Here is an 8,425-nt window from a genome sequence, read left to right as displayed (position 1 = left end):
ATTCGAAAATAAACCAATAATGCAGCTAGATAGATATTTTAATAACAAATTCAGAGAGGTATTCCACTTTTAAATCGGGTAAAAATTTCAAAAGTTATGGGCTAAGCAGTGCTGGGATCTGGTCACTTTTCTGCAAACCCATTTTTTGCAAATTTTGACAGGTCGGGGGTCATAAAAAAATTACAAAATATTGACCAAAAATTCGAAAATAAACCAATAATGCAGCTAGATAGATATTTTAATAACAAATTCAGAGAGGTATTCCACTTTTAAATCGGGTAAAAATTTCAAAAGTTATGGGCTAAGCAGTGCTGGGATCTGGTCACTTTTCTGCAAACCCATTTTTTGCAAATTTTGGACAGGTCGGGGGTCATAAAAAATTACAAAATATTGACCAAAAATTCGAAAATAAACCAATAATGCAGCTAGATAGATATTTTAACAACAAATTCAGAGAGGTATTCCACTTTTAAATCGGGTAAAAATTTCAAAAGTTTGGGCTAAGCAGTGCTGGGATCTGGTCACTTTTCTGCAAACCCATTTTTTGCAAATTTTGACAGGTCGGGGGTCATAAAAAATTACAAAATATTGACCAAAAATTCGAAAATAAACCAATAATGCAGCTAGATAGATATTTTAATAACAAATTCAGAGAGGTATTCCACTTTTAAATCGGGTAAAAATTTCAAAAGGTTTGGGATAAGCAGTGCTGGGATCTGGTCACTTTTCTGCAAACCCATTTTTTGCAAATTTTAACAAGTCGGGGGTCATAAAAAACTACAAAATATTGACCAAAAATTCGAAAATAAACCAATAATGCAGCTAGATAGATATTTGAATAACAAATTCAGAGAGGTATTCCACTTTTAAATCGGGTAAAAATTTCAAAAGTTATGGGCTAAGCAGTGCTGGGATCTGGTCACTTTTCTGCAAACCCATTTTTTGCAAATTTTGACAGGTCGGGGGTCATAAAAAAACTACAAAATATTGACCAAAAATTCGAAAATAAACCAATAATGCAGCTAGATAGATATTTTAATAACAAATTCAGAGAGGTATTCCACTTTTAAATCGGGTAAAAATTTCAAAAGTTTGGGCTAAGCAGTGCTGGGATCTGGTCACTTTTCTGCAAACCCATTTTTTGCAAATTTTGACAGGTCGGGGGTCATAAAAAATGACAAAACATTGACCAAAAATTCGAAAATAAACCAATAATGCAGCTAGATAGATATTTTAATAACAAATTCAGAGAGGCATTCCACTTTTAAATCGGGTAAAAATTTCAAAAGTTATGGGCTAAGCAGTGCTGGGATCTGGTCACTTTTCTGCAAACCCATTTTTTGCAAATTTTGACAGGTCGGGGGTCATAAAAAATTACAAAATATTGACCAAAAATTCGAAAATAAACCAATAATGCAGCTAGATAGATATTTTAACAACAAATTCAGAGAGGTATTCCACTTTTAAATCGGGTAAAAATTTCAAAAGTTTGGGCTAAGCAGTGCTGGGATCTGGTCACTTTTCTGCAAACCCATTTTTTGCAAATTTTGACAGGTCGGGGGTCATAAAAAATTACAAAATATTGACCAAAAATTCGAAAATAAACCAATGATGTAGCTAGATAGATATTTTAATAACAAATTCAGAGAGGCATTCCACTTTTAAATCGGGTAAAAATTTCAAAAGTTATGGGCTAAGCAGTGCTGGGTTCTGGTCACTTTTCTGCAAACCCATTTTTTGCAAATTTTGACAGGTCGGGGGTCATAAAAAATTACAAAATATTGACCAAAAATTCGAAAATAAACCAATAATGCAGCTAGATAGATATTTTAATAACAAATTCAGAGAGGTATTCCACTTTTAAATCGGGTAAAAATTTCAAAAGTTTGGGCTAAGCAGTGCTGGGATCTGGTCACTTTTCTGCAAACCCATTTTTTGCAAATTTTGACAGGTCGGGGGTCATAAAAAATTACAAAATATTGACCAAAAATTCGAAAATAAACCAATAATGCAGCTAGATAGATATTTTAATAACAAATTCAGAGAGGTATTCCACTTTTAAATCGGGTAAAAATTTCAAAAGTTATGGGCTAAGCAGTGCTGGGATCTGGTCACTTTTCTGCAAACCCATTTTTTGCAAATTTTGACAGGTCGGGGGTCATAAAAAATTACAAAATATTGACCAAAAATTCGAAAATAAACCAATAATGCAGCTAGATAGATATTTTAACAACAAATTCAGAGAGGTATTCCACTTTTAAATCGGGTAAAAATTTCAAAAGTTATGGGCTAAGCAGTGCTGGGATCTGGTCACTTTTCTGCAAACCCATTTTTTGCAAATTTTGACAGGTCGGGGGTCATAAAAAACTACAAAATATTGACCAAAAATTCGAAAATAAACCAATAATGCAGCTAGATAGATATTTTAATAACAAATTCAGAGAGGTATTCCACTTTTAAATCGGGTAAAAATTTCAAAAGTTATGGGCTAAGCAGTGCTGGGATCTGGTCACTTTTCTGCAAACCCATTTTTTGCAAATTTTGACAGGTCGGGGGTCATAAAAAATTACAAAATATTGACCAAAAATTCGAAAATAAACCAATAATGCAGCTAGATAGATATTTTAATAACAAATTCAGAGAGGTATTCCACTTTTAAATCGGGTAAAAATTTCAAAAGTTTGGGCTAAGCAGTGCTGGGATCTGGTCACTTTTCTGCAAACCCATTTTTTGCAAATTTTGACAGGTCGGGGGTCATAAAAAATGACAAAATATTGACCAAAAATTCGAAAATAAACCAATAATGCAGCTAGATAGATATTTTAATAACAAATTCAGAGAGGCATTCCACTTTTAAATCGGGTAAAAATTTCAAAAGTTATGGGCTAAGCAGTGCTGGGATCTGGTCACTTTTCTGCAAACCCATTTTTTGCAAATTTTGACAGGTCGGGGGTCATAAAAAACTACAAAATATTGACCAAAAATTCGAAAATAAACCAATAATGCAGCTAGATAGATATTTTAATAACAAATTCAGAGAGGTATTCCACTTTTAAATCGGGTAAAAATTTCAAAAGTTTGGGCTAAGCAGTGCTGGGATCTGGTCACTTTTCTGCAAACCCATTTTTGCAAATTTTAACAGGTCGGGGTCATAAAAAATACGAAACATTGACCAAAAATTCGAAAATAAACCAATGATGTAGCTAGATAGATATTTTAATAACAAATTCAGAGAGGTATTCCACTTTTAAATCGGGTAAAAATTTCAAAAGTTATGGGCTAAGCAGTGCTGGGATCTGGTCACTTTTCTGCAAACCCATTTTTTGCAAATTTTGACAGGTCGGGGGTCATAAAAAACTACAAAATATTGACCAAAAATTCGAAAATAAACCAATAATGCAGCTAGATAGATATTTTAACAACAAATTCAGAGAGGTATTCCACTTTTAAATCGGGTAAAAATTTCAAAAGTTATGGGCTAAGCAGTGCTGGGTTCTGGTCACTTTTCTGCAAACCCATTTTTTGCAAATTTTGACAGGTCGGGGGTCATAAAAAATTACAAAATATTGACCAAAAATTCGAAAATAAACCAATGATGTAGCTAGATAGATATTTTAATAACAAATTCAGAGAGGCATTCCACTTTTAAATCGGGTAAAAATTTCAAAAGTTATGGGATAAGCAGTGCTGGGATCTGGTCACTTTTCTGCAAACCCATTTTTTGCAAATTTTGACAGGTCGGGGGTCATAAAAAATTACAAAATATTGACCAAAAATTCGAAAATAAACCAATAATGCAGCTAGATAGATATTTTAATAACAAATTCAGAGAGGTATTCCACTTTTAAATCGGGTAAAAATTTCAAAAGTTATGGGCTAAGCAGTGCTGGGATCTGGTCACTTTTCTGCAAACCCATTTTTTGCAAATTTTGACAGGTCGGGGGTCATAAAAAATTACAAAACATTGACCAAAAATTCGAAAATAAACCAATAATGCAGCTAGATAGATATTTTAACAACAAATTCAGAGAGGTATTCCACTTTTAAATCGGGTAAAAATTTCAAAAGTTATGGGCTAAGCAGTGCTGGGATCTGGTCACTTTTCTGCAAACCCATTTTTTGCAAATTTTGACAGGTCGGGGGTCATAAAAAATTACAAAATATTGACCAAAAATTCGAAAATAAACCAATAATGCAGCTAGATAGATATTTTAATAACAAATTCAGAGAGGTATTCCACTTTTAAATCGGGTAAAAATTTCAAAAGGTTTGGGCTAAGCAGTGCTGGGATCTGGTCACTTTTCTGCAAACCCATTTTTTGCAAATTTTAACAAGTCGGGGGTCATAAAAAACTACAAAATATTGACCAAAAATTCGAAAATAAACCAATAATGCAGCTAGATAGATATTTTAATAACAAATTCAGAGAGGTATTCCACTTTTAAATCGGGTAAAAATTTCAAAAGTTATGGGCTAAGCAGTGCTGGGATCTGGTCACTTTTCTGCAAACCCATTTTTTGCAAATTTTGACAGGTCGGGGGTCATAAAAAACTACAAAATATTGACCAAAAATTCGAAAATAAACCAATAATGCAGCTAGATAGATATTTTAATAACAAATTCAGAGAGGTATTCCACTTTTAAATCGGGTAAAAATTTCAAAAGTTTGGGCTAAGCAGTGCTGGGATCTGGTCACTTTTCTGCAAACCCATTTTAAATTTTAGGGGGCATAAAAAATTACAAAATATTGACCAAAAATTCGAAAATAAACCAATAATGCAGCAAGATAGATATTTTAACAACAAATTCAGAGAGGTATTCCACTTTTAAATCGGGTAAAAATTTCAAAAGTGATGGGCTAAGCAGTGCTGGGATCTGGTCACTTTTCTGCAAACCCATTTTTTGCAAATTTTGACAGGTCGGGGGTCATAAAAAATTACAAAATATTGACCAAAAATTCGAAAATAAACCAATAATGCAGCTAGATAGATATTTTAACAACAAATTCAGAGAGGTATTCCACTTTTAAATCGGGTAAAAATTTCAAAAGTTATGGGCTAAGCAGTGCTGGGATCTGGTCACTTTTCTGCAAACCCATTTTTTGCAAATTTTGACAGGTCGGGGGTCATAAAAAACTACAAAATATTGACCAAAAATTCGAAAATAAACCAATAATGCAGCTAGATAGATATTTTAATAACAAATTCAGAGAGGTATTCCACTTTTAAATCGGGTAAAAATTTCAAAAGTTTGGGCTAAGCAGTGCTGGGATCTGGTCACTTTTCTGCAAACCCATTTTTTGCAAATTTTGACAGGTCGGGGGTCATAAAAAACTACAAAATATTGACCAAAAATTCGAAAATAAACCAATAATGCAGCTAGATAGATATTTTAACAACAAATTCAGAGAGGTATTCCACTTTTAAATCGGGTAAAAATTTCAAAAGTTTGGGCTAAGCAGTGCTGGGATCTGGTCACTTTTCTGCAAACCCATTTTTTGCAAATTTTGACAGGTCGGGGGTCATAAAAAATTACAAAATATTGACCAAAAATTCGAAAATAAACCAATAATGCAGCTAGATAGATATTTTAATAACAAATTCAGAGAGGTATTCCACTTTTAAATCGGGTAAAAATTTCAAAAGTTATGGGCTAAGCAGTGCTGGGATCTGGTCACTTTTCTGCAAACCCATTTTTTGCAAATTTTGACAGGTCGGGGGTCATAAAAAATTACAAAATATTGACCAAAAATTCGAAAATAAACCAATAATGCAGCTAGATAGATATTTTAATAACAAATTCAGAGAGGTATTCCACTTTTAAATCGGGTAAAAATTTCAAAAGGTTTGGGCTAAGCAGTGCTGGGATCTGGTCACTTTTCTGCAAACCCATTTTTTGAAAATTTTGACAAGTCGGGGGTCATAAAAAACTACAAAATATTGACCAAAAATTCGAAAATAAACCAATAATGCAGCTAGATAGATATTTTAATAACAAATTCAGAGAGGTATTCCACTTTTAAATCGGGTAAAAATTTCAAAAGTTATGGGCTAAGCAGTGCTGGGTTCTGGTCACTTTTCTGCAAACCCATTTTTTGCAAATTTTGACAGGTCGGGGGTCATAAAAAATTACAAAATATTGACCAAAAATTCGAAAATAAACCAATAATGCAGCTAGATAGATATTTTAACAACAAATTCAGAGAGGTATTCCACTTTTAAATCGGGTAAAAATTTCAAAAGTTTGGGCTAAGCAGTGCTGGAAAAAAAATGTAGCTAGATAGATATTTTAATAACAAATTCAGAGAGGCATTCCACTTTTAAATCGGGTAAAAATTTCAAAAGTTATGGGCTAAGCAGTGCTGGGTTCTGGTCACTTTTCTGCAAACCCATTTTTTGCAAATTTTGACAGGTCGGGGGTCATAAAAAACTACAAAATATTGACCAAAAATTCGAAAATAAACCAATAATGCAGCTAGATAGATATTTTAACAACAAATTCAGAGAGGTATTCCACTTTTAAATCGGGTAAAAATTTCAAAAGTTATGGGCTAAGCAGTGCTGGGTTCTGGTCACTTTTCTGCAAACCCATTTTTTGCAAATTTTGACAGGTCGGGGGTCATAAAAAACTACAAAATATTGACCAAAAATTCGAAAATAAACCAATGATGTAGCTAGATAGATATTTGAATAACAAATTCAGAGAGGCATTCCACTTTTAAATCGGGTAAAAATTTCAAAAGTTATGGGCTAAGCACTGCTGGGTTCTGGTCACTTTTCTGCAAACCCATTTTTTGCAAATTTTGACAGGTCGGGGGTCATAAAAAATTACAAAATATTGACGAAAAATTCGAAAATAAACCAATAATGCAGCTAGATAGATATTCGAATAACAAATTCAGAGAGGTATTCCACTTTTAAATCGGGTAAAAATTTCAAAAGTTATGGGCTAAGCAGTGCTGGGATTTGGTCACTTTTCTGCAAACCCATTTTTTGCAAATTTTGACAGGTCGGGGGTCATAAAAAATTACGAAACATTGACCAAAAATTCGAAAATAAACCAATAATGCAGCTAGATAGATATTTTAACAACAAATTCAGAGAGGTATTCCACTTTTAAATCGGGTAAAAATTTCAAAAGTTTGGGCTAAGCAGTGCTGGGATCTGGTCACTTTTCTGCAAACCCATTTTTTGCAAATTTTGACAGGTCGGGGGTCATAAAAAATTACAAAATATTGACCAAAAATTCGAAAATAAACCAATAATGCAGCTAGATAGATATTTTAACAACAAATTCAGAGAGGTATTCCACTTTTAAATCGGGTAAAAATTTCTAAAGTTTGGGCTAAGCAGTGCTGGGATCTGGTCACTTTTCTGCAAACCCATTTTTTTGCAAATTTTGACAAGTCGGGGGTCATAAAAAATTACAAAATATTGACCAAAAATTCGAAAATAAACCAATAATGCAGCTAGATAGATATTTTAATAACAAATTCAGAGAGGTATTCCACTTTTAAATCGGGTAAAAATTTCAAAAGTTATGGGCTAAGCAGTGCTGGGATCTGGTCACTTTTCTGCAAACCCATTTTTTGCAAATTTTGACAGGTCGGGGGTCATAAAAAACTACAAAATATTGACCAAAAATTCGAAAATAAACCAATAATGCAGCTAGATAGATATTTTAATAACAAATTCAGAGAGGTATTCCACTTTTAAATCGGGTAAAAATTTCAAAAGTTTGGGCTAAGCAGTGCTGGGATCTGGTCACTTTTCTGCAAACCCATTTTCATAAAAAATTACAAAATATTGACCAAAAATTCGAAAATAAACCAATAATGCAGCAAGATAGATATTTTAACAACAAATTCAGAGAGGTATTCCACTTTTAAATCGGGTAAAAATTTCAAAAGTGATGGGCTAAGCAGTGCTGGGATCTGGTCACTTTTCTGCAAACCCATTTTTTGCAAATTTTGACAGGTCGGGGGTCATAAAAAACTACAAAATATTGACCAAAAATTCGAAAATAAACCAATAATGCAGCTAGATAGATATTTTAACAACAAATTCAGAGAGGTATTCCACTTTTAAATCGGGTAAAAATTTCAAAAGTTTGGGCTAAGCAGTGCTGGGTTCTGGTCACTTTTCTGCAAACCCATTTTTTGCAAATTTTGACAGGTCGGGGGTCATAAAAAATTACAAAATATTGACCAAAAATTCGAAAATAAACCAATAATGCAGCTAGATAGATATTTTAATAACAAATTCAGAGAGGTATTCCACTTTTAAATCGGGTAAAAATTTCAAAAGTTTGGGCTAAGCAGTGCTGGGATCTGGTCACTTTTCTGCAAACCCATTTTTTGCAAATTTTGACAGGTCGGGGGTCATAAAAAATGACGAAACATTGACCAAAAATTCGAAAATAAACC

This window comes from Drosophila ficusphila, unplaced genomic scaffold (assembly GCF_018152265.1).
Source record: "Drosophila ficusphila isolate 14025-0441.05 unplaced genomic scaffold, ASM1815226v1 contig_136, whole genome shotgun sequence".
NCBI lineage: Eukaryota > Metazoa > Arthropoda > Insecta > Diptera > Drosophilidae > Drosophila > Drosophila ficusphila.
The sequence above is the reverse complement of the archived record's forward strand: the minus strand, read 5'-3'. Positions refer to the sequence as shown.